We start from the raw sequence: 26,461 nt of genomic DNA, 5'->3' as shown, positions 1-26,461 counted from the left end.
CATAATTTGCAATAAGAATCCCAACTAAGGGAGTCAAATATTTTTAGAACGTGGAGTTGTTGGGGAGATGGCAGAGAGTCAATATACGGTCCCCACTTCTTGTAGAAACGCAGAGCATTACGGTCAAGGTCTGGAGAGTAGATTGACGCTCAAAATATAACGTAGTAGTAAGAAGGGACTTGAGGTTAGCAAGAGAGGGAGAAGTTCTATATATCCAATGATTTAAAATTAATTTATTTCCCAAAGTCAGCAAAACATACAGAAACGGGACATAATGAGCTTGAGAGCGGGGTAAACACCAGGCTGTAGTGTTAAGGCCAAGGAGCGCTGCTGGGTCCAGAGGGAGCACAATCTGGAAAGTAGATCTTACATACCACAGTATCTTATTCCAGAACCTTTTAATCTTTGGACAGTGGCAGAAATTGTGCATAAAAAGGGCATTCGGTGCTCAGGGCCGTAACTAGGGGGGGGGCTAGGGGGGCATACGCCCTGGGCGCCGGATTTGTATGGGCGCGAGATTCCAATTCAGCACCCTCAGACAGCTGCAGTAAGTCCCCGCTGTCTGAAATCTCTGCTTTCTCCTTTGCCGGCATCAGAGATTTACGGATCCATTATGCTGTCTGCTGCAGTCTAGATCAATCGACTGCAGAGCAGCGTATAGTGAGCGTGCCAGATCCCGGCCAGCAGCAGCAGCATATATCACACTGACAGCGTGCAGGAGGATGTCCTATGAAGCTCTCTGTAGCAGCACAGCCCACATCCCAGGCAGCAGTCTCCTATCCTACAGACGTAAACCATGTATGTACAGTGCTATTATATGGGTCCTCTATCAGTATCTGCATACTGTCTATACATGTAGCTGCAAACATCTCTAGTGCTTATTAGGGTCATTAGATGGCTCTATGCAGTGGGATTTTTTTTTAATTCACTAACTTTCTTTTTTAAAGCTAATTTAATATATTCTGTATGATGCAGTCTCTCTCTCTCTCTCTCTGTTATACCGGCACTCACATGCTCACACATAGAATACTTCGCCAAGTGTTCTCCAGTTGTGCTGCCCTCAGGCAGTGCGTCTAATAGCGCCGCCTTTTAACAGATATATAGATATATATATATACATACACACACACACACACACACACACACAAACACACACACACACACATTTCTTAAACCACCACTGCTCCATTAGTTGCTGCGCTGATCGCACTGTCAGGATTAACTGTTCAACCCCCCTAAAACAATAATCTAGATCCGCCCCTGCCTGCACGCATTACTGCTGTGTAGCACAATATGTATATGGGATACTAATGTGCAGTATATTGTGAATAAGGGGCTCTATTGTGTAATATAATGTGTGCCGTAATTTGGATTTATTGTTTTTTGTATGGGGGGGGGGGGGGGGCGCGGCAAACTACTGCCTCGCCCCGGGTGCCGAAAATCCTAGTTTCGGCCCTGCGGTGCTTTACACTTGAGACAGTGTCCAGAGGCTGTACAGACCATATATTTATGCTGTCCTGGGGCAATATAAGCCCGATGTAAGAATTTAAAGTGGATTTCCTGAAGCTGAGCAGAATGCAGGGCTTTCAGGATAGAGGGGAGGGGGTAAAGGAAGCAGTTCACCTCCGGATCCCAGGACCACTCACTTGACCATTTAGATAACATAGGGGGCCAGAGAACATCAGGCTTGCTAGGTAACAAATCCTGGTACAACCAGCTGACTTTGTATGAAAGAGTCGGTAACGTGACCAATAAGGGGGACAGAGGGTCCATCCTCCGCTCGTGCACAGGAGGGATGGGGAGAGATTGTACAAAATGACGAACTTGGAGAAACATAAAGAAATCAGATGAGGGCACACCGTGTCTCTCGGCTAATTCCGCAAATGACAGCACAAGTCCACCCGGGTCAAATACGTCACGAATAAGGGCAATGCCCCTAGACTTCCACGCAAGGAATTTGGTATTGTCAAAAGGTGGAGTGAAACAGGGGTTTCCGCAAAAAGGAATAAAAGGGGAATATTCTGGGTTTCGGTGTAGAGCTTTGTTTATGGCTCCCCAAGAGCGGTAAGTATCCCAAAAAATAATATCAGAATGCGCCAGAGATGGGAGGAGGGGTTTTGGGGTGTGTAGCAACGCTCTGAGATCATAGGGATACACAAGATCTTGCTCTACATCATAATTAACATATGAGGAGGTGCCTAATAGCCAATCCGAGATATATCTAAAATTCACAGCCCGGAAGAATGCCAAGAGGTCAGGGACAGCCAGCCCACACTTAGCGCGAGGAAGCTTAAGCTTAGGAAGGGAGATCCGAGATCTCTTATGGTTCCAAAGGAATTTAGAAAACAGTTTATCATATAACAATAAATCTTTGCTAGGGGGCTGGATAGGGATCATCTGGAGGAGATAAGAGATTTTAGGGAACACAATGCTCTTCAGGATGGCTACTCTCCCTAATAAAGAGACAGGTAGAGAGGACCAGGTGGACAGCAACTGTGACACCCTGTTAAAAACCTCTGTATAGTTGGCCGAATATAAATCTGAGATATTTACTGGAAAATATATACCCAAATATTTAAGTTTCGTAGTATTCATCTGGAATTGAGTAAGGACAGGTGAGGAGGTGCGCGTACAAGCAGCCGGAGTGAGGGGGAAGAGTTCAGACTTGGAAGCATTAACACGATACCCTGCAAAGGTACCAAACTCAGTAATGACTTGCATAATTGGTGGGATAGAGGTTTCAGGATTTGAAATAAAGAGGAGCATATCATTCGCGAATAAACTCACACGAAGCTCATGGTCACGGACCAGAACTCCAGAGTATCCGGGAAGGTGACGCAACTTAATAGCCAAGGGCTCTTTGGCGATGGCAAATAAGAGTGGGGAGAGGGGGCAGCCCTGTCTGGTGCCGCTGTGAAGGGGAATGGGTGCAGATAAGTAGCCATTACACATAATACGGGAAGAGGAGGGGGAATATAAATTTCGGAGCATGTTGATCAGGTCCAGCGGAAACCTAAACTTCTCCAGCGTGGTATGCAGGTGATCCCAAGTAACAAGGTCAAACGCCTTCTCCGCGTCCAATGAAAGGACGTATTGGGGGTCTGTGTCTCCGCTGGAGTGCAACCAGCTAGCCGCTGCAAGAACTTTACGGATATTATTAGTGGAATGCCTACCCGAGATGAAACCGGTTTGATCCGGATGAATAATTGAGGGAAGCACTCCCTTTAATCTGTCAGCAATAATTTTTGTAAAAAGTTTATAGTCAACATTGGGGAGAGAAATGGGGCGGTAGGAGCCGGGAAGATGGGGATCTCTCCCGGGCTTGGGAAGAAGACGGACCAGAGCATTATTAAAGTATAAAGGGAGGGAGTGAGAGGTTAGAATTGCATTAAACACCAGAACCAAAATATCCAGCAGTTTAGGCTGGAGCATTTTATAGAATTCGCCAGAGAACCCATCAGTTCCAGGGGCTTTTAAGGGTTTTAAATGTTTGATAGCAGCCTCCACCTCCCGAGCAGTAATTGGGGAGCAGAAGCCCTCAGCAACCGAAGGGGGATTTGGGGTAGGGAGACAGAATGCCAGAAAGAAGTTTTAGTGGGGACATCAACAGGGGAATGGGCATAAATGTCCGTGTAAAATTCTGAGAGGAGTTGCGCCATGTCTACAGACTTAGTAGCCAATGAGCCATCACCGCGTTTAAGCGATTGGATCACCGAGGAAGGCACAGATCCCCGCAGAAGATTAGAAAGGAGACGGCCTGTTTTATTGCCAAATCTGTAAAAATGGTGGTTTTTGTGAAAGGTATGACGATCTCCCACTAGTGCTAATACAGTGTTAAATTGGGATTTACATTCTAAGTATGTTTTCTTTGAGGCAGGAGAGGGAGACTGTTTAAATTGTTGGTAAGCATCCGTTAAGCATCGTTGAGATGTTTTAAATTCAGAAAGAAACTGCTTCTTTCTCGAGGAAACATATTCCACAAGCCTACCCCGGAGAACTGCCTTGGAGGTCTGCCAAAACAGTAAAGGATCAGTCTCAAAAGTGCTTGCATTATCCAGTCTGAACTTCCCCCAAAATGCCTCCAACCTATTCCGAAACTACAATGAGGAGGTGAAGGAAGTCGGGAAACGCCAACACTTAAAAGAGCCGCGATCTAGCGAAGTGGTTAAGCAAACCCAGACCAAGGCATGATCAGAAAGGGATATCGTTTCCATCTGAGCCTCACTACTTTGAGGGATCAGAGAATCCGACAGCAATAAAAAATTAATTCTGGACAAGGTGCCATGGGCAGCCGAGAGACACGAGTACTCCCTATCAGTAGGGTGAAGGAATCTCCAAGCATCAGTCAGATGTAATTGCTGAGCAAAGAAGGGGACACCTAGGGCAGGGGGAGGGCGTGCACGAGTGGAGGAATTCGAGTCCATATAAGCGGAGACCACAACATTGAAGTCTCCGCCCACAATCATTGGGAGAGACATAAATGGGCACAATTTAGTAATGAGACTCTTGAAAAATACCTTCGAATAAGAATTTGGGGCATAAACAGTACATAAAACATATTTGGTGTTATGAAGTAAAATCTCAAGAATCAGGAATCTACCAGCAGGATCACACAGAGAGGTGAGAACCTCTATATGCAGGTTGCGTTTAGCAAGGATAAGTACACCCCTCACCTTAGAGGAGTGAGGAGCATCAGAAAGCACCTGCCAACCGAGGACACCCAGCTTTTGGGCCTCCGGGGAAAGAAGGTGCGTTTCCTGCAAAAACATTAGATCCATATGCATTTTATTTAAATAAAGCAGTATTTTCTTCCGTTTGATGGGAGAGTGAATACCCCCCACGTTCCACGTACCCACTTTAATGGCAGACATAAGACATATGACTGGGGGCAATCACAAATGAAAACATCCTACAATCCCACAGGTAATGGAGAGGAGAGAGAGACACAGGAGGGAGGGAGGGAAGGGGTAGACAAAAAGGCAATATAGACATAGAAACGAGAGAAAGAAACAAGACCCACCGGGGGGTCCCGCTATAACAATGAGAATGTGACTTCACGGTAAGTCAACTGGGGCAGTAACCGTATATAGGGGGTAATTCCAAGTTGATCGCAGCAGGATTTTTGATAGCAATTGGGCAAAACCATGTGCACTGCAGTGGAGGCAGATATAACATATGCAGAAAGAGTTAGATTTGGGTGGGTTATTTTATTTCTGTGCAGGGTAAATACTGGCTGCTTTATTTTTACACTGCAAATTAGATTGCAGATTGAACACACCCCACCCAAATCTAACTCTCTCTGCACATGTTATATCTGCCTCCCCTGCAGTGCACATGGTTTTGCCCAATTGCTAACAAAAATCCTGCTGCGATCAATTTGGAATTACCCCCATAGCGAGGAGGACATTGCTCCTAGCCAATACCACTATATCGAGCAGCATAGGGGAGGGGGGGGGGGGATGGAAGGAGAAGGGAGGGGGAGATGGGGGTATGGAGGTGAGGGCCAAGATAATATCAAACAGGTGGAGGTTGAACACAAAACAAGTAGCATTGACATATAACTTCACAAGAACAAACATGTATACATGGGAACGCATAACAGAGAATGCACTTATGTTACACCAGAGGTACATATACACAGAGCCAGCCATAGGCATAGGCAAACTAGGCAATTGCCTAGGGCATTTGATATGCCTAGGGGCATCATCAGCTTCTGCTGATTAAAATGATATGCGGCATGCCTATATTCTGTATGTAGCATTTCATATGCAGATACAGCCACAGTCTCACACAGTATATTGGCATACTGCATATCAGTTTAATCAGCAGAAGCTGCTTGTGCATCCTAGCCACATAGCAATGCAAATAAGATGCATTTTCATTAAAAAAAAAGTGCCCGACGTTAGCATTGATGCAAGATTTGTGAGGACACATCTGTATCCAAGCAGAGGCAGAGATCACAGTGTTAGTGGAAGTGTGAGTGCTGTGTGCATGTGAGTGGGTTGGTTGTGCAGTAGTGTTCAGAATATGTGTAAGGAGCATTATGTATGTCATGTAAAAATGCTTTAATAATGTGCAACATATGTGTAAACGGCCACTATGTGCGTCATTATATGTATAAGGGCATTAATAATGTGCGGCATATGTGTAACAGGGTACTACTGTTTGTGTGTCATTATGTGTATAGGGGCACTAATAATGTGCAGCAAATGTGTAGGGAGCACTATGTGTGTCATTATGTGTATAAGGGCATTAATAATGTGCGGCATATGTGTAAGGGACATTATGTGTAAAAGGGCATTAATAAAGGTTGTCATAATGTGTAAGTGCATTATGTTTATAAGGACATTCATGTGTCTCATATGTTTAAGGGGCATTACTGTGTGGAATTGTGTATAAATGCATTACTAATGTGTGGCATTATGTGTATAAGGTGCTCTACTATGTGGCGTTGCATATAGAAAGGGCACTACTGTGTCGTCTAATGTGAATAAAGAGCAATAAGGTGTGGTGTAATGTGAATAAGGAGCAATTCAGTGTGATGTAATGTGAATAAGGGGCTCTACTGTGAGGAGTAACGTTTATAAGGTAAAGTGATACTACTGTGGGATGTAATATGAATTATGGACACTATCGCAAGATAAAATGTGAATAAAGTTGCAGCACTGTGTGGCGTAATTGGAATTGGGGTTACTATTGTGTGGCCATGCCCCTTCCCAGCAAGAAGATTCCCCTTTTTGGGCTGTGCGTCAAATGTGTGAACTGTTCCTATTTAAAATATAGGGGGTACAAGGACTGCTATGGGTGAGGGGTGATGGTGCTGGGAAAGAGGTGCAAGGTCAGAGGCAGAACCAGCGGTGGTGCTAGGGGGCACCAGCCAAAATCTTGCCTAGGACATCATATTGGTTAGGGCCGGCTCTGCATATACATCACCTATAGGACCAGCGTGGATGTGGTGAACAAGTCCAAATAGACCAACAGAGGATCACATAGTCCACAAGTTTAGGGAAAGAAAAATATGCGGCAACAGAGCAACAAGGGGAGAGGAGAGTTCTAGATCAGATTCAGGAGAGCACAGCTATTTCAGCGATGGGTCAGAAGTGGCGGCTTCCGAAAGATAAGCAGCAGCATCCTCCGGGGTATGAAAGTCCTTAAAGGATGTGCCATCAAAGATCCTCAGGCGTGCAGGGTAGAGCAGTGCGCATTTTTCGGCCCTCCTGGACCAATTTAGAGCATACAGGTGAGAATGCCTTGCGGAGTCTGGAGAGCTCCGGAGAAAAATCCTGGAAGAGTAACAATTTGGCATCTTCCCAAACAAGATCCCGTACACGATGGGAGGCCGACCAGAGAGCTTCTTTATGGAGAAAGTTGAGACACCGGAACAGTACAGCACGCGGTCGTGTTGAAGTGGAGGAGGGGCGGGTGGGGCCCGTTCTATGTGCACGTTCCGCCACTAGGTCCGAGCAGACATCTGGTATTCCAAGAAGATCAGGAAGAGTATGTCGGAGGAAATGATAAAGAGCCTGTCCCTTAACCGACTCTGAAAGCCCGATAAGCTGAAGGTTATTGAGCTGCGACCTATTTCCAAGGTCGTCGATCTTTGACCATACCAGGTTTTCAGATTTCTGCAGTTTAGCAGAGATATCAGAAAGTTTGGCGATTTGTTGGAAATTCTCACCAGCAGTATGTTCCACTTGCAAAACACATTTAGACAGCTGTTTGTATTGGCTTTTGATATCCAGGACAGCCTGCTGTAATGCAGCAGCATGCAGCTGTGTTTGTTCCTGGAATAAAGGCTGGACAGTTTCTTTTACCGCCCTGACAATGTCAGCATAGGATAACGGGTGCCCAGGTACATCTAAGGGCGATGGGGTCCCCGCAGCCGTGGAGCCCACCAGGGCAGGAGAGCTGGAGGGGGGAAGAGCTGCAGGAGCAGCGGGTGCAGCCGCTGTGTGGGCTCCGGCGTCTATGGAGGCCGCGGCGGCCATTTTAGAAGTTGAGCCGCGGACCTCAGACCTGGCACGGGGGTTCTTTCCCTGCATCACGGGGGCCAGAAAACGGTCCATACAGGGTGGCCGGAGCTGCAGGGGGTGAGCGGGTATGGCAGGCCGCTCAATGGACGCCCAGAACGGGCAGTATGGGGTTGTTAGTGGCGGCAGGCACCGGAGCTACACGAGCTGCGTGTCACTCCATGCAACGCCGGAACCGGAAGTCCCAATATGGGGTTCTTAATGATATTTTTTGTCTTTTGGATGTCCGATGTTAAATCGAAATACCACTCATGTTGAATGCAATATGGGCTCCACTTCAATCGTGGAGAGAGACAAATACAGGAAGTGATATTCTGATACAAGCCCATTTGCAAGTAAAAACCAGGAAGCATTTTGCGTTCCATCACGTCCCTCTACAATGGTCATGCATTACAAATACAGAAAGTGATGAAATTCCACTTCCGGTAAATCCTCCTGATGCCGTTTCTGCGTTCCAAATACCGGAAGTGATGTCATTTTGCTTCCGGCGGTCCGGAAAGAAGCATATATACGGAAAGAAAATATGAGTAGAACGTGCGGTTTCCATAGAAACGGACATACACAACAGAGAGACTTCTGGGTGTTTTACTTTGCCTAATGGGAAATGTTTTATAAAACCTGGCATGGCAGATAATAGGGGCAATTATTTTGTATAGAAATGTATGGGTTTGTATTTTTATCTAGGCTCAGACCTTATTTTCGGGATTACCAATTTAATTACAAACAGCGGACAAAATTTACTAAGAATTCGAGTTTGTCCGATTTGTGTTTTTTTTTCTAAGTCCCAATCCGGGAATTCACTAAGCACCAATCTCGGCAGTGTTTGGACTATTCGTAATGGTTTGATTAGCAAAGTTCAGAAATACGAATGAATAGACCATCGGTCAAACACGGCTGTTATTTCATACAATACGGGCATTCACTATTCATTCGTATTTGGGTGTTAGTCTCTGAGTGCTCAAGTGCGGGTCTGTTTTTTTTCGATTCGTTAAAAAAAGCAGCAAAAAAATAGACCTGCTTTTTCCAGTCGAGTTTGGATAACCATGCAGGGATCAGTGAGATCTGTGCATGGTTATCTATGGGAAAGGGTCATTTTAGTGTTAAAACTTAAAAAAAAATTGCGTGGGGTCCCCCCTCCTAAGCATAGCCAGCCTCGGGCTCTTTGAGCCGGTCCTGGTTGACAAAATATGGGGGAAAAAATGACAGGGGTTCCCCCATATTTCATCAACCAGCACTGGGCTCTGCGCCTGGTCCTGGTTCCAAAAATACGGGGGATAAAAAGCGTAGGGGTCCCCCGTATTTTTGAAACCAGCACCGGGCTCCACTAGCCAGGTACATAATGCCACAGCCGGGGGACACTTTTATACTGGTCCCTGCGGCCCTGGCATTACATACCCAACTAGTCACCCCTGGCCGGGGTACCCTGGTGGAGTGGGAACCCCTTAAATCAAGAGGTCCCCCCCATCCAGCCACCCAAAGGCCAGGGGTGAAGCCCGAGGCTGTCCCCCCCATCCAAGGGCGGCGGATGGGGGGCTGATAGCCATGTGTAAAAAATGTGAATATTGTTTTTAGTAGCAGTACTACAAGTCCCAGCAAGCCTCCCCCGCAAGCTGGTACTTGGAGAACCACAAGTACCAGCATGCAGTTGAAAACCTGGCCCGCTGGTACCTGTAGTACTACTACTAAAAAAATACCCCCAAAAAAACACACCGTAAAAGTATAAGTTTATTACATACATGCACACCTCCATACATACATACATACTTACCTATGTTCCCACGAGGCTCGGTCCTCTTCTCCATGTAGAATCCTTGGGGTACCTGTGAAAAAAATTATACTCACATAATCCAGTGTAGATTGTGTCCAAAGTATAATCCACGTACTTGGCAAAACAAAAAAATGGAAACCCGACCACGCACTGAAAGGGGTCCCATGTTTACACATGGGACCCCTTTCCCCGACTGCCAGGATCCCCCCTGACTGCTGTCAAAGAGGGTCCCTTCAGCCAATCAGGGAGCGCCACGTCATGGCACTCTCCTGATTGGCTGTGTGCTCCTGTAGTGTCTGTGAGGCAGCACACGGCACAGATACAATGTAGCGCCTATGCGCTCCATTGTAGCCAATGGTGGGAACTTTGCGGTCAGCGGTGAGGTTACTTTCGGTCAACCGCTGACCGCAAAGTTCCCACCATTGAGTGGCTGGAGGGGGGGGGACCCCTTGATTTAAGGGGTTCCTACTCCTCCAGGGTACCCTGGCCAGGGGTGACTAGTTGGGTATGTAATGCCAGGGCCGCAGGGACCAGTATAAAAGTGTCCCCCGGCTGTGGCATTATGTACCTGGCTAGTGGAGCCCGGTGCTGGTTTCAAAAATACGGGGGACCCCTACGCTTTTTGTCCCCCGTATTTTTGGAACCAGGACCAGGCACAGAGCCCAGTGCTGGTTGATGAAATATGGGGGAACCCCTGTCATTTTTTTCCCCATATTATGTCAACCAGGACAGGCTCAAAGAGCCCGAGGCTGGTTGTGCTTACGACGGGGGGCCCCACGCAATTTTTTTCTGATTTTTAACGACTTTAAACACCTTTTTAAGGTACACAATTAAGCCCTGCTCGGATCTCACAGATCCGGCCGGGATTACTTGTGTTTTGTCAGGCAGTGTTTTACTCATCACTCCCGTAAAACACTGCCTAACATTACAAATCACATCGACATCGGAAAAAACGAATTGGGAAAAGTCGTCAGCTTAGTGAATGATCGTATCAGGATTCAAAAAGTTGCAGTAAAATGCACCCGATACCATTCGAGTTCAAACACCCTTCAAAACGGCAAAAACACGAATCTTTGTAAATATACCCCAGGGTTTTAGATGATTATTTTTATGAAATTGGTTATATTTATATGATTGGAGATAGCCACATGTAAGATATAGGATGTATATAAATAATATATTACGTGTGAGTTCTATTTCTCTTAATTAAATGTGGAGGTTTTTGATTGGTTGCCCAAGACATTTCCTTAAGAGGAAGTGGTATAAATATGTGTCAAGGTTTGTTGAGATTTACACTCTGAGGAAGGAAGTAATTCCGAAACGCTTTGGTGATAATTGCTGAAAGGCGGACCCTGTGGTATAGTATCCAACACCAATATTTTATAGCACTCTCACATTCCTTTTTTTGCACGTGGAATAGGTGTCTTTCTACATGGTATAAATCTGGACATACCATTATCTAGGGGTATACCCGATATTTGTACATGTTTTTTTGTTTTTTTATGTTTTAGTGTTTTGTTATATATTGTTTTTAATGCTATACTCCTTGCAAGGAGTAAATAAAATACTTTTTTGAACCATTATATATTTTTGGGAGCCATTTGGTGTAACAGTTCGTGTATGCTTGGTCTATTATCCATTTGGACTTCAGAAGAGGTTACCATCGATGACCATAAAGAAACTGTTACGTGAACGTAGCTGATAAAAAGGAGGTGAGTGTCACTCCTGTAGCCAGAATGTGATCGCTGGGAGAAAAAGATACAAAGATACCTTTATATGAAGGCATCTTTTTGATCCTTGGTGAGTCTATCCCAACTCTAACAAGAAAGAAAGTATGTGGAGAAGTGATCTATAATGGACTTTGTATCTCTTTCGTATATATAGGACATCCGAACTGGCTTGTAGAAACAAGAAAACCATATTCTGTCTGTAATCCTTGTAGTAACAGTGCATGTGGACCTCTCAATTTATTTGTCTAACATTTGGGAATCACTACATATGCAGCACAGGGCAAGGCCACACAGCATGTGTAAGGCCATATCCCGCTGCGTCCGCAATTTTGCTTCCATCGGTAAACTGCGCTGTGGGCCGCATCAGCGGGCAACTCAGAATCAGATTATACGATTTGCAATTGATATTATATTTTATTATCCATGAGATTATTATAGTAAATATGTGTAAATGAATGTGCCATTATGTTTTCACAATGGTGGTTGCAGTGTGGATTTATTTGCAATGTGGCTGACAGTCAGGGAGCGTGTGTGAGCGGTTACAGTTCTTGACCAGTCAAACAGTGTTGTGACCATTGTGGGGGCATGTCACAGCTTTCCACTGTAATCCCATATGCAATTAAAACCCGCCCAATTACAAGACGTTCACATTCGATCCCTACATAGAGCTTATACAGTATATCACAAGTGCAGCGTAGGAGACGGGTTAGTGTCCTAAATGTCACGTTTCTAACACTTTGTTCTTTCAGAATTTTTGGTCGTGTCTACAAATGAAGAAATTCTGGAGTGATATTTTTTATAAATAGAACATTTTGGTGTCTATGTACTAAGCCTTGAAGAGAGATCAAATGGATGGAGATAAAGCACCAGCCAACCAGCTCCTGTCATTTTCCAAACACAGCCTGTAACATAGCAGTTAGGAGCTGACTGATACTTTATATCTCTACCCACTTTATCTCTCTCCGAGGTTGGGCCCCTTAATCTTAAATGCATGCTCGATTCTAGTGCATTACTGTGTGCTAATTTTGAATCTTGGGGGAATAAAGTTTACATATAATCACCTTCTATTTATATTGATAATTATAGTGACCATAGCGCAAAAAACATATTCTATCTAAATGGATAGATCACTGCCCACCTAGGTTGGAGCAGTTTACAACAGCATTATTACATCTGATATACCTAGAAAGAGCAGCTTCCATGTCTGCTATTGAATTAGGGGTCATTTGATTTAATAAAACATGGGAGCCATACATTGAAACACTGAATTTATCTACTCAGGAAAAACTGTTAAAATGTTTTGAATCTACTAAGGGTTGGACTGGCCCACAAGGGGAAACCCCTGGTAGGCTCCACCACCTGGGGGAAAGGGGGGGTGGGGGAGCAGGAGGAGTGCACCGCAGGGACATTTCTAGAGAGGAGGAGGCCCGTGTGCAGGCTCTGGCTGGGCCCCCTCCTGTCTAGCCGGCAGCGCTGTGTAGACTCTGGGCACTAGGGTCTACAGCGCATGTGCAGATCTCTGGGAAAATGGCGCGACAGCCTATTTCCCAGTGATTTACCTGCTGCGCATGCACTAAACACCGGGAAAATGACGCAGCGCCATTTTCCCAGTGATTTTGGCATTACGCCAGTGGTGCACCGCCTCCTCCAGAGATCAGATTTCACACGGTGCATTTGAATTACACATTATACTGTACACATGTTATCTTATACTGGACAGGACTATGGTGTATTTTCTATTGTACATTGCTGCAATTAATCTGGCACATTGTGCAGAGCCGGCCATAGCTATAGGCAAACTAGGCAATTGCCTAGGGCATTTGATATGCCCAGGGGCATCAGCAGCTTCTGCTGATTAAAATGATATGCGGCATGCCTATATTCTGTGTAGCATTTCATATGCAGATACAGCCACAGTCTCACACAGTATAAAGGCATGCTGTATATCATTTTAATCAGCAAAAGCTGCTTCTGCATCCTAGCCACATAACAATGCAAATAAGATGCATTTTCATTAAAAAATGTGCCCGACGTTAGCACTGAGGCAAGATTTATGAGGACACATCTGTATCCCAGCAGAGGCAGAGGTCACAGTGTTAGCGGCAGTGTGAGTGCTGTGTTCATGTGAGTGGGTTGGTTGTGCAGTAGTTTTCGGAATATGTGTAAGGAGCATTATGTGTGTCATGTAAAAATGCATTAATGTGCAACATATGTATAAGGGGCACTATGTGTGTCATTATGTGTATAAGGGCATTAATAATGTGTGGCATACAGTATGTGTTACAGGGTACTACTGTATTTGTCATTATGTGTATAGGGGCACTAACAATGTGCAGCAAATGTGTAGGGGGCACTATGTGTGCATTAATAATGTGCAGCATATGTGTAAGGGACATTATGTGTAAAAGGGCATTAATAAAGGTTGTCATAATGTGTAAGCACATTATGTTTAGAAGGACATTAATAATGTGTCTCATATGTGTTAGGGGCATTACTGTGTGGAATTATGTGTTTAAGGTGCTCTTCTATGTGGTGTTGCGTATAGAAAGGGCACTACTGTGTCGTCTAATGTGAATAAAGAGCAATAGGGTGTAGTGTAATGTGAATAAGGAGCAATTCAGTGTGATGTAATGTGAATAAGGGGCTCTACTGTGAGGAGTAACGTTTATAAGGTAAAGTGATACTACTGTGGGATGTAATATTAATTATGGAAACTATCGCATGATCAAATGTGAATAAAGTGCAGTACTGTGTGGCGTATTTGGAATTGGGGTTACTATTGTGTGGCCATGCCCCTTGCCAGCAAAAATACACCCCTTTTTGGGCTGTGCGCCAAATGTGCGAACTGTTCCTATTTAAAATATAGGGGGTACAAACACCAAAATAAGGATTGTTATGGCTGAGGGGTGATGGTTCTGGGAAAGAAGTGCAAGGTCAGAGGCGGAACCAGGGGTGGTGCTAGGGGGCACCAGCCAAAATCTTGCCTAGGGCATCATATTGGTTAGGGCCGGCTCTGTGGCACATTATCATGCATCCAGCAGCAGTATTTACTAGAGATGTGCGGCGGACACTTTTTGGGTTTTGGGTTTTGGTTTTGGGTCTGGATCCCCGCTCGTGTTTTGGATCTGGATTGGTTTTGCTAAAACCACCCTTTCGGGTTTTGGTTTTGGTTTTGGAGCTGGATGATTTTTGAAAAAACATAAAAACAGCAAGAATCCCAGAATTTGGGGATAATCTTGATCCTACGGTATTATTAACCTCAATAACATTCATTTCCACTCATCTCCAGTCTATTCTGAACACCTCACAATATTGTTTTTAGGGCAAAAGGTTGCACCGAGGTCGCTGGACAACTAAGCTAAGCAACACAAGTGGGCGGCACAAACACCTGGCCCATCTAGGAGTGGCACTGCAGTGGCAGACAGGATGGTAGTTTTAAAAACTAGGCCCCAAAGAGCACATAATGCAAAGAAAAAAAAGAGGTGCAAGATGGAATTGTCTTGGGCACTCCCATATGTTGTTTAAACAGGACATGCACAGTTTAATAAACCCATCATTTCAGCGACAGGTGGTCCCTCTGGAAAAAGCTCACCAAGTTCTCCAAATCATAGCTAGCTACAAACATACCACCTCCTTCTTTGATGACTTTTCACATCACGCAATCAGGAACAACACACAGGCTTTCACCTCCACTCCTATATTGGTGTGGAACAGAAAGAACAACAACCAAGAAATATGTAATTATTAATTACCACATTACTGGACACACTGAAAAACTAGGGGTCAAAGCCTGCAAATTTGTACCCCCTTCTCCATGATTAAGATAATTTCGGATTTATTGCTGGGATGCAGATAAACTGGTATATACCACGGGATCAAGATTGGATATTTTTCCCTCCACGGAGTCTGGTTGCTTATTTTGTGAAAATCTTGTGGGTTTCTGTTTTTCCTTTTTTTTTATTACATTTTTAATTGCATATTTTGGGGCAGATGGCTTATTTCTGTTTTTCACAGCTCCCAGTTACAAGGAGATTGACAGGAAGAGGGTGTTTGTGGGTGGCAACTGACCGTTTCTAGGGAGTGTCCGAAAAAACGCAGGAGGGACCCAGGATTTTGTGGGAGGATTCCTGACGTCAGCTCCACCCCGATCATCGCACCAGCTGAGTAAGTCCTGGGCTGAGCAGAAACTGCACAAACTAATGTTTGTGCAGTTCTGCTACACATGCTATCACACACCTGCACACACTCCATATCCTTCCCCTGTAGGCGGCGACTACCTGATCGCAGGGATGTAAAAAACGCACCCTACCGATCAGGTCTGAATTACCCCCATTGTTTTGAAACTTATTGACTATTGAAAGTGGAATAGAGATATTTGAAAAATGGCTGTGGCGTCTAACTTCCAACGCCATGCTGTAGGAACTCATTGATACTCAGGTCAGTTATCGACCAATAAGCATCTGTTGATTGCGTCTTCGTACACAAGTTGCAGATCTGAGATGCCTCCAGTGGTCGTCTTAATACAAATCCCATCGTCTGCGTCATTTGCATATTTTCGCACAGCCGCCGGGTACTCAATCGCAGCTGCGAAGACTTTTTCGCAATCATCGAAAGAATCAAAGCTAAGAAACTAATGTGGGCTATGATGTGGTCACAAGAGGGAGTGTGGTAATGGTCCTCCCCTGGCACAAAGATTGCATTTAGGCTCATGACTTTCTACTTACTTTGATGCCAGCAAATATACAGTACCGTAAATCTTTTATAGTCCTCAGATGACTTTGGGGTGTGAGTAAAAGAAATACTGTGCTGTGTCAAGAAAATTATTCTTACAATATAGAACACAAGACATTAAATGCTTAATGAGATCAGATATATGTAATGTTTACTGTGGCAAAGCAGTTGGAAAAGAACAGTCAGAATTCAGATGGATAGCAAGAAAAATATTTGCAAGTATATAAAAGAACAAACAATAAATATGAGAAAATGCAGACCATACTTAAAAAGCCATATTGTTTTTGCCAGAAAATCGTTAGCCCTTGAAGATAAACGTGCTGCATGGGCATTTCAAGTTCTGCCAGCTTACTATAAACCACGTTACTAAATCATTATACAAAACATAGAAACATAGAAACATAGAATTTGTCGGCAGATAAGAACCACTTGGCCCATCTAGTCTGCCCCTTTTTTTTTTTTTTTTACATTATTTTTATCTCTAACCTTATTTGATCCTGTTTGGGTTTTCCAAATTGTCAGATATCCATAAAACATTTAAAATCATTCTACTTGTTTTTTCTTATATAAATGAGATTAGCATAACAGTGCTGTTACTAGGGGTGTGCCACCTGTGACAGAATGAAAGGGTAATGTTTAGATCTTTTGCCCTTGCCAGCTGCCTGCATGGAAATCAGACATCTTTTGTTACCCTTGTCCCTACGATATGGGATAAGTAACATTGTAATATAGTAACATAGGAGGTCATTCCGACCTGTTCGCACGCTGCTATTTTTCGTAGCGCAGCGATCAGGTCACTACTGCGCATGTGTATGGACCGCAATGCGCAGGCACGTCGTACGGGTACAAAGCGGATCGTTGCTGAGCGATGGATTTAACAAAGAATACATTTGCACAGCCGATCGCAAGGACATTGACAGGAAGAGGGCGTTTGTGGGTGTCAACTGACCGTTTTCTGGGAATGTTTTTAAAAATGCAGGCGTGTCCAAGCGTTTGCAGGGCGGGTGTCTGACGTCAATTCCGGGACCTGACAGGCTGAAGTGATTGCAAGGGCTGAGTAAGTTCAGACCTACTCAGAAACTGCACAAAATATTTTTGCAGAGCTCGGCTGCACAGGCGTTCGTACACTTGCAAAGCGAAAATACACTTCCCTATAGGCGGCGACTATCTGATCGCAGCGCTGCAAAAAGTAACTAGCAAGCGATCAACTCGGAATGACCCCCATAGTTAATAAGGTTGAAAAAAAGACACGTTGTCCTTCGAGTTCAACCTGTATAAAAGACCCTACACTATTCTGTATGTAACCACAGGTAAACCGTAGGCAGATTATGAGTGAAAGATGCACTTTTATTGTCTAAAAATTAACAGTACACACTTATTTTTGCATTGATAATTAAACCCTTGGCTGCCAAGATTCACACCCTTCCTGAAATCCATGGAGTCACCATTGGTGCTCCTGCTCATAAGATTGCCCGTTATGTAGACGATATTCTTTTGACTATCACTTACAGTCCACTTCTTGCGACAAATCAAGAATATGGTTCACACTTTGGCTATAAAATAAATCCACATAAAACAGAGGTCTTTCTTCTACCTTCTCTAAACTACCTGCCTGGCACTAACACATGACTCTTCTATTCAATGGAGCTGCCATTGAATTTAGAGAGAGAGAGAGAGAGAGAGAGAGAGAGGGGAACAGTATCTGAGAGAGAGAGTGTCAGGAGGGAAGTGAGGGAGAGAGACTCTGTGTCAAGGAGAGAGAGAGGCAGTGGGGGTAATTCTGAGTTGATCGCAGCAGGAACTTTGTTAGCAGTTGGGCAAAACTATGTGCACTGCAGGGGAGGCAGATATAACATGTGCAGAGAGAGAGAGATTTGGGTGTAGTGAGTTCAATCTGCAATCTAAATTGCAGTGTAAAAATAAAGCAGCCAGTATTTACCCTGCACAGAAACAAAATAACCCACCCAAATCTAACTCTCTCTGCACATGTTATATCTGCCCCCCCCCCCCCCCCTGCAGTGCACATGGTTTTGCCCAACTGCTAAAAAATTTCCTGCTGCGATCAACTTGGAATTACTCCCTGTGTCAGGGAGAAAGAGAGAGAGAGTAGCAAGAGAGAAAGTGTCAGGGTGAGGGGATAGAGAGAGTGTCAGGGAGAGAGATAGAGTGTCAAGAAGGGAGTGAGGGAGAGAGAGACCGTGTCAGGGAGAGAGAGGCAGTGCCAGGGAGAGAGAGAGAGAGAAAGAAAGAGAGAGAGAAGAAAGAGAGAAAGTGTCAGGGTGAGGGGGGGAAGGGGGGGTTGGGGGTAGAGAGAGAGGGAGGTGAAGCGAACAAAAGATTACCTGACTACAGCAGAGGTCTCTGATGGGGCAGACACTTTCTAGCATTAGGTCCCACTCCCTAAATACCAATGAATCGCGGAACTGCTGCTCTGCTGCCGGGACTCAAAGCCGGCCAGGTAGGTCCCCCCATTGCTGCATCCTATGTGCGGTTGCAGCCTTGGGGGAGCTATCAGCTGCAGTCATTCTTCCCGTGGGCAGGGGTGAAGGGGGAGCAGCGGGCCTGGGAGGCAGCCCGTGACTGGGTACAGGGGAGAGCAGCGGGCCCTGTAAGCAGCCCGGGTCCCATACCAGCTGCTTCCCCTGCACCCACAGTAGTTACACCACTGTGTATAACAGTTGTTAAATAGTCTGATTAAAAAAAAATGATCTTTCAGTGTATGGTCAGCTTTATACTGGAGCCAAAGCAGAAAAGAAATATGCCCACCCTCAGTTTTACCCTTATTGTACATGGTACCAGCTGAGTGACAATTTTAATTACATGTATGTATACAAAACACAAGCCAGCCATGTTCCCCTCTGTATCTGGGAGGTGAGTACATGTAACTGCGATGTAATGGTTTGCTGAGCATATATGCTAGGTTAGGGATTTACAAAAAATTGGACCGAAATATGACCAAATCCCCTCTGTTTTATTTGCTTCATGCACACAGATTTGCAGTATATTATTGTTAGCGCCAATAGCAAATTACTTTCTGTTATACTGATCCATTCGTGTGAAGCCAATCCAGGACAAATGTTCCTTTTGTTTCTTATTAAAGCAGCCTTGATATCTACAAGGAGTCTTAAATCTCTCTCTGTCTGAAAACTATGAGCTGGCCCCTCTCTTATTACAATTACATTAATCATGCTTATCATTGCCTTCTAGTTGAGTTACATTATTACATTATTTATGACTTAAACTTTTTGTAGCCTGAAACTAACTGGTTATATTTGTCTTTTGAAGATTGTATCCTCTACTATTATGGTATAGCATAATTCAGTAAAAATCTTGCATTTAATATACTGTATTTTGAGGTACTAGAAGATTAAAGAGCAAAAAGCCATTGTACAGTAAAGTAAAATCTACTTTCAAAAGTGTGGGAACACATATTTTGAACTAACTGAACAATTATAAGTGTTTGGCTTTGAACTATACACTTTACTACTGACCTCTGTTTTGGATAAGATTTTCCAGTGTGTACTTAGTCAAAAACGCAATATACTGTACGTAGTAGGGAGCGTTTACTGGGACCCAGCTGGTCTGCACAGAGTATTTCAAGTAAAATCATTCAGTTTTGAGGCGGTGTTAAATGGTTTAGCCTGTAACTCTGTTGTTACCTACAGATGTGTCCACTTACATCTTTGCTAATTTGCTAAATTTGGCACAACATGGAAAACATGGCTAAACTGTTTTTCACGAGTAACGAGTGAATGGATTTAAAAAAATTTGTTTTCCATAATAGAATATGTATAAAGTAACATATTAAAGAAGCAAGTTAAGAAAAATCACAAGTCATGGCTAAATCTTTGAGTCTATAGTATGTTAAACCAAGCCATACATGGCGGGATATAGCAAAGATGTATGTGGACACATCTGTATTTCAGATTGACAGATACCAGGGCCGGACTGCCCATCTGACATTTCTGCCATAAGGGGCCGTTAGTGTGGTGGTCTGGTTTGGTCCCACAGAAAGCGGCAAGGCAAAGTGCAGCACAGCTTCTGGCTCTCTAGTTTGGTGGCCACCCGAAGTGTGTGTCTCTAGGAAAATAGGGGCATACCGTGAGTCCACACCCCCTGTCCTGCGGCACACCCTCGTGAGCCATATCTGCTGCCCCCCGTCCTGAGGTGTGTGTCTCTAGGAAAATGAGGGCTTGCCTCCTGGCTCAGGGCACGCCCCCTATGACAAGTGCGCCCATCTGGGGCATACGCTTTCACAAATGCCAGGGCCGAAAAGTAGCCCCATTCTGTCCCTGATAAATACTCACTTTCTGCATCCTTTAATAGGCTTCCAGACAACTGTATCTTAAGCTCTTAAATTCTGATAAACTCTTAAGACTAAGTATATACTGTAGCTAGTTGTAGTTACCATAAGGCAACGTGTAACTCTGATCATTATAATTGCGCTCACCTGTAGTCACCAGATAAACATATCTACTAACGTTAACAATAACATCATTTACAGTATACAGCCTCAATGCCACCCAATAAAGTTCTCTGTCCATCATATGTAACTATGCAGTGTGCCTTGTAATGCACAAAGGGTGGAGGAAGGATAAGAATACTGGTGAAGGTAAATTTTGTATGGACACTGATATGCATGATGGTATGAAATATCTGAATCAGACCTTTACTACGAGACCAGACATAAGTGAGAGCCCGTTAGTGAATGCAGACCTGATATTTTTTCTCTCTTTTTCCCTCTAGAGATGTTTTCTTCTTTTCTTTTTTGAGTGATGCTCATGGTACTCTACATTTGCAAACACACAACAATTAAATTGAGATGCAAATTTGTGTTCCCTACAGGAAAAGGAGGCCTGGAAGGCGAAGGGGTATGGTCAGGAGTCCTCAGGACTCTGGAGAGATGGACAAGGTAAGCCAGTGGCCCCCAGGACGTATCTCCCAGGCCTAGCTGGTCTGACTCACCTAGGGTAAGGAAGGTATGTGCAAATTGCTAAGAGCTTACTGGCATGTACCAGGGTTCTCTTCTCAGGCAAGCAGGAAAGTAATGACATATCTTACTTGCATGAGGAAGAATATTGGTAAGGTAGCACCAACAGAGCCATCCCATATCCCTCCTGCAGACGGACCTTTTCAGGTAATACAAATCGACTTCATACAGTTAACACCCTGTAGGAATTTGAAATATGTATTGGTGTGCACTGATGTTTTCTGAAACTGGGTAGAGGCATTTCCTGCCACCACAAATACTGCTGTGTTTACCGCAAAGAAAACTGTGCAGAAATTTGTGTGTAGATATGGTATCCTTAGGAGTAGGAGCAAAGTGATAGCTTGAAACTGGACTATTGAGGTCATAGACACTGCCACTAGTGTTACGTAGCATCGGAACCACTCCCAGATTCCCACTTAACGAATCACCCTCTTTGAATTTTTTTTTCTGGTTTTGGAAGACAACCTCATGTCATGATTGATCCGCACCATGATTAGAAATACACCAATGGGCGTGGCCTAGAAGCCATTCAGAGTGGACGTGTTCTCCTTGGGCTCCTACTTACCAGTGGATATAACCACTCATACTCCCCCCAGGCACGCTCCAAATCCCTGTGTCTATTCCCCCTTTGCCTCACATATCAGGGGACAGTGCTCGCGGAGCCGGGAGAGGCTCTAGGCCTCTCTGCGGGTTGTGGCCTGCTCCCCCTGCACGGACCGGGACCTGGAGTTTTAGGTCTGCCCAGCTGACGGACCGCGGGATACCGCCGGCCCTCCTGATCCCTTCGATACCCGGCCCGACCCCTGTTACACCTACTACGGCGGGTGCAGTCCTCTCAGCCTCCCGCCTTGGCTCTCTGCGGCTGCCGCAGCTGCTCGTCTCCCCGGACCGGGCTGATTCCCGTCATCCTCCATCACCCCCTGAGACGGCTCCCCGAGCGGTGCTTCCTGCCGCGTAGAGGCGGTGCGGCGGCTGTGCAGGACGGAGCACTCGGCGTCTCACCTGCCCTCTGCAGCCTGACGGGGGATCGCGTAGTGGACGGGGGACCCGGCGGCGGGAGGTAAGGCTCACTGGCACGCGGCGGTGGCTGACTGACGCTCCTGGTGCACTTGGTGCGCTGCTCCCCGACCCGCAGTACTCGGCCCTGCAAGTGCTGTTCAGTAGCGGGAGCCGGCGGATGAGAGCGGCCCCCATTGAAAAGTTACTCCAGCAGAATAATAAAGCAGGGAAGCGGACATATTCTGAGAAAGCTCCTGTAGCTGGGATTCTTAAATCCCTTATTTATCCCCTCTCAACACTCTCTTTCTGTTCCTGCTGGCTCCCTTGTCTCCCTCTGTCCCTCTGGGGTGTCCCTGTTAGTGCTGCGGAATCGGGGAGCGGCGCCTAAAGCTCCCGCGGATTGTGGCCTACAGGAATCCCCAAAGCCGGGGCCTCAATTTACCTAGGCTGACGGAGGTGCCCGGAGCTTCGGAACTGGGCCGCTGGTCTCGCCGCCGCCTCCTGGTGCCTGTGCTGCTGCTGACCGCGACGGGACGACATCCCCTGCCGCCCCTGCTTGCTTCTTCTCCTCGGAGGTGTCGGGACCCGCGGTGACCGGACGGAGCCGCGTGGAGCCCAGTGGCCATCTTGGTGGATCTCTAACTCTGACCACGGATTTACATGTAACTATGGGAAGACCCCTAGCTACTTTCTGGAAGATGTGTCTGCTTGCTTGATGTTGCCTTAAAGCCACGTGGGGGGTTACGGCATGGCGACGACCCGCGCATTCTTATATTGCCAGGGCTATGTGAAAGTGTAATACTGCAACACCTTCCTTACAGACCGATCTCATGGTGAGAGGCACGAGGAAGAAAAAGGCCAAAACCAAGCCAGACGAGACTCCAAAATCCGCGACACGTCATTCGTCGGACCTGCGTCAGTTCTTAACTACGCCGACCTCAGGCCCTACTTTCATCTCAGTGGCACCGGATTCCCCGACTCCTCAAACTCCGGAAAGCGGCATGTCGGTCTCCAAAGACACACATTCCCCGTTGGCCTCCTCTTCGTCTGCAGAAATCAGTGAAATTCTATCTCACGTCAAAACGCTTCCCACCAAGCAAGATTTCTCTGCATTAGAGACTCGCTTGCGTTCTACTATTAAACAGGAGGTGGCAGCACTCCAACAGGATATATCTCAAGTAGCGGCTCGTGTTGATATATTGGAACGCCATGAGACGTCTAGCGTAGACACTCTAACTAAAATTCAAGAGGTGCTTACTCATCAGAGGGGTGATATTGCCTTTCTCAGGGCACGTATTGAGGATATGGATAACCGCGGGAGGCGGAATAATATTAGGGTCAGAGGCCTTCCCGAAAGTGTCCAGCAGGCTGACCTAACGACTGCCCTTACTACAATATTTGGAAAGCTTATTAAACTAGACCCGAACGAGGCAATCACGTTTGATAGAGCACACCGAGCCCTCCGTCCTCGTGGTATATCGTCAGACAAGCCGCGGGATGTGATTTGCAGGCTCCACTATTATGCCCAAAAGGAGGAGATAATGAGAAGGGCCCGTCAGCTGAACGACATCGACTTCCAAGGGGAAAAGATTCAGCTATTTCCGGATCTCGCATGGTCAACACTGCAACAACGCCGTGCCCTACGGCCTCTCACCGATTCCCTACGGAAACAAGAGCTGAAATACAGATGGGGCTTCCCTTTCTCCCTTCAGGTTTCCCACAATGGCAGAGCAGTTATCCTATCCAGACCTTCAGAGTTACCGGCCTTCCTTACGACTTTAGGTCTGCAGCCGGTATTGCTTCCTGACTGGGACTCTTTTCACTACCAACCTGAAATACCAGCCGTGACCCCTCCGGATGACGTGTGGCAACAAGTACGATCCCCGCGGCCGCGGGGAACCCGCCCTACCAGCACACAATCTGCTGAGCCTCCATGACTTTGACACCTTGCTCTATAGTGATGTAATTGTTTTTGTTATTGCAGTTGCATAATTGGTTTCTTTTGCTCCTCTGTGCTGCAATACGTCATTGATATTTACAATCGGTTCTGTAATGGTTTTTTCTAAAATAAGCAAAATATTTTCGTTAGGATGTGTTTCAAATTTCAATTATATTTAGGCCATACTTTTGCTAAAGATGTTAATACTTTCTTCATTCCTCTGTAATTCTCTCCACATAGAATAGCCTTTCGAACCGCGGGAGGTCGCTGTCCGTGGCCCCCCGTAGGACCCCCATTATGCTGCATCCCCTGTCTCTTCGGGTTGGGAGCTGGCAGGATTCCGCTCCTGTCCCTATTGCAGCGGCCCTTTTTCTAACACTGCGGTTAGCTATGTTTGTTATTATGGCAATTTGTGGTGTGGATCCCCACACTACGCTCTCCTTTCTTCTTTTTCCTGGTCACATTTTGACTTTCTATCTTACCTCTGCCGTCCTATCTTCTTTTCTTTCTTCTATTACGGTTGGGATGTCTAATATAACTCTGCTGGGCTTAAGCTATAATGGGTCAAGGTGATTTGCATATTACTTCCCTTAATGTGAAGGGCTTAAATATCCCTGAGAAAAGGTCTAAACTTCTCAAATGGCTCAGGGATGAGAGAGTAGACGTTGCCTTTATTCAGGAAACTCATTTCAAGATTGGCCATGTACCGTCACTTAACTGTCATTATTACCCTCATGTCTTTATGACCAATAACCCTTCTGGTAAGACATTGGGTGTGGCTATCCTATTTGCCCGTCACCTACCTGTCCAAAATGTCTCATCTCATAGATTAGTTGAAGGCAGGGGGTTGCTGATTAAATGTGATATCCATAATCAACGTTTTTCCTTTTTGACTGTCTATGCTCCCAATACAAAGCAGCCTGCCTTCCTGACCTCGGTTTTGGAACTCGCCGAGCCTCTTTTGGAGGGAGTGGTGGTGATGGGGGGTGACCTGAACTGGACCCTTGACCCTCTCGATGACCCCTCTAAAAAGGTTTCTCTTAAGCCAGAGAAGGAGTATAGGAGGGTGAGGCACGCTCTGCTTGACCACCAGCTGATCGACACGTGGAGACTGACACACCCCTCGGAGGTAGACTATTCTTTCTTTTCTCATCCCCATCAGACATATTCTAGAATTGATTACTTGTTTTTAAGCCACCGACACCTGCACTTAATGTCTGACGCTTCCATAGGACAAATTGTATGGTCCGATCATGCCCCTGTTAATCTCACGATACGCCTCCCCTCAAGCCCCAAGCGCCAATGGTCGTGGCGCTTCAACGACACACTTTTACAAGATGTGGTGTGTCGCTCTCAAATAGAATCAGCCATTGACTCCTATATTAACACCAATGACTTAGATGATATATCTAAACTTTCGGTATGGGAGGCACATAAATGTGTCTTAAGGGGGGTCTGCATTCAGATAGGCTCTCTTCGCAAAAAAACACAGGGAACAGCTCAGGGATGACTTGTTACTTAAGATAAAATCCTTAGAACTTCTACATAAGAAATCCCACACTCCACAACATTATACAGATCTCGAGGCGGCTAGGGCAGACCTGAATAGACTGCTCTCTGATAGAGTCAAGTTCTCCTATCGGAAGTGTCGGAGCAGGTACTATCAATGGGGCAATAAACCGGGGAAATTATTAGCCAGGGCTCTTCGTGAACAACGAGCTATTACCTTTATCCATTGCATCAAAGATGGTCGGGGGAAACCCCACCACAAGACACCTCACATAGCTAGAGCCTTTCGGGCCTATTATTCAGCCTTGTACAACCTTTCTGGGCCGTTGGGGAGGGCGGATAGGATAACACACCAAACGGCCATAGCAGACTACTTAATACTCATAGGTTTCCCTAGTTTGTCCAGAGAAGATGCAGAGGGTTTGGATGCCCCCTTCTCCCCGGAGGAGGTTTTGAAAGTTATTGAATCCTCCCCCAATGGCAAAAGTCCGGGCCCCGACGGGTATACCATTGCCTACTATAAAGCCTTTAAGGAGAAATTAACCCCTCTTCTTACAAGAGCATTTAACACTATTTCCGAAAAATCACAGTTCTCTTCTCAATCCCTAGAGGCACATGTCACAGTCTTACCTAAGGAGGGTAAAGACCCCAGCCTCTGTTCCAGTTACCGGCCGATCTCGTTGTTAAATATAGATATAAAACTCTTTGCAAAGCTGATTGCAAACCGCCTTAAATTGCTGTTGCCAGATTTGATTTATGGAGACC

The 26,461-nt window shown here is 45.5% G+C and overlaps 1 long non-coding RNA gene across 1 annotated transcript in view; it reads left to right on the top strand.

Annotated features, from left to right (window-relative positions):
• Nucleotides 1-666: 666 nt before the first annotated feature.
• LOC134911267 (uncharacterized) overlaps nt 667-26,461 on the top strand; it is a 32,365-nt gene continuing 6,570 nt past the window's right edge. Inside the window, exons 1-2 of the long non-coding RNA XR_010176431.1 lie at nt 667-798; nt 21,105-21,171. This is a non-coding gene — a long non-coding RNA (uncharacterized LOC134911267). The remainder of the gene's footprint in view (nt 799-21,104; nt 21,172-26,461) is intronic.

This window comes from Pseudophryne corroboree, chromosome 4 (genome assembly GCF_028390025.1).
Source record: "Pseudophryne corroboree isolate aPseCor3 chromosome 4, aPseCor3.hap2, whole genome shotgun sequence".
In the NCBI taxonomy this organism is placed as follows: Eukaryota; Metazoa; Chordata; class Amphibia; order Anura; family Myobatrachidae; genus Pseudophryne; species Pseudophryne corroboree.
Note: the sequence above shows the minus strand (reverse complement) of the source record. Positions and strands in the feature narration are given on the sequence as shown.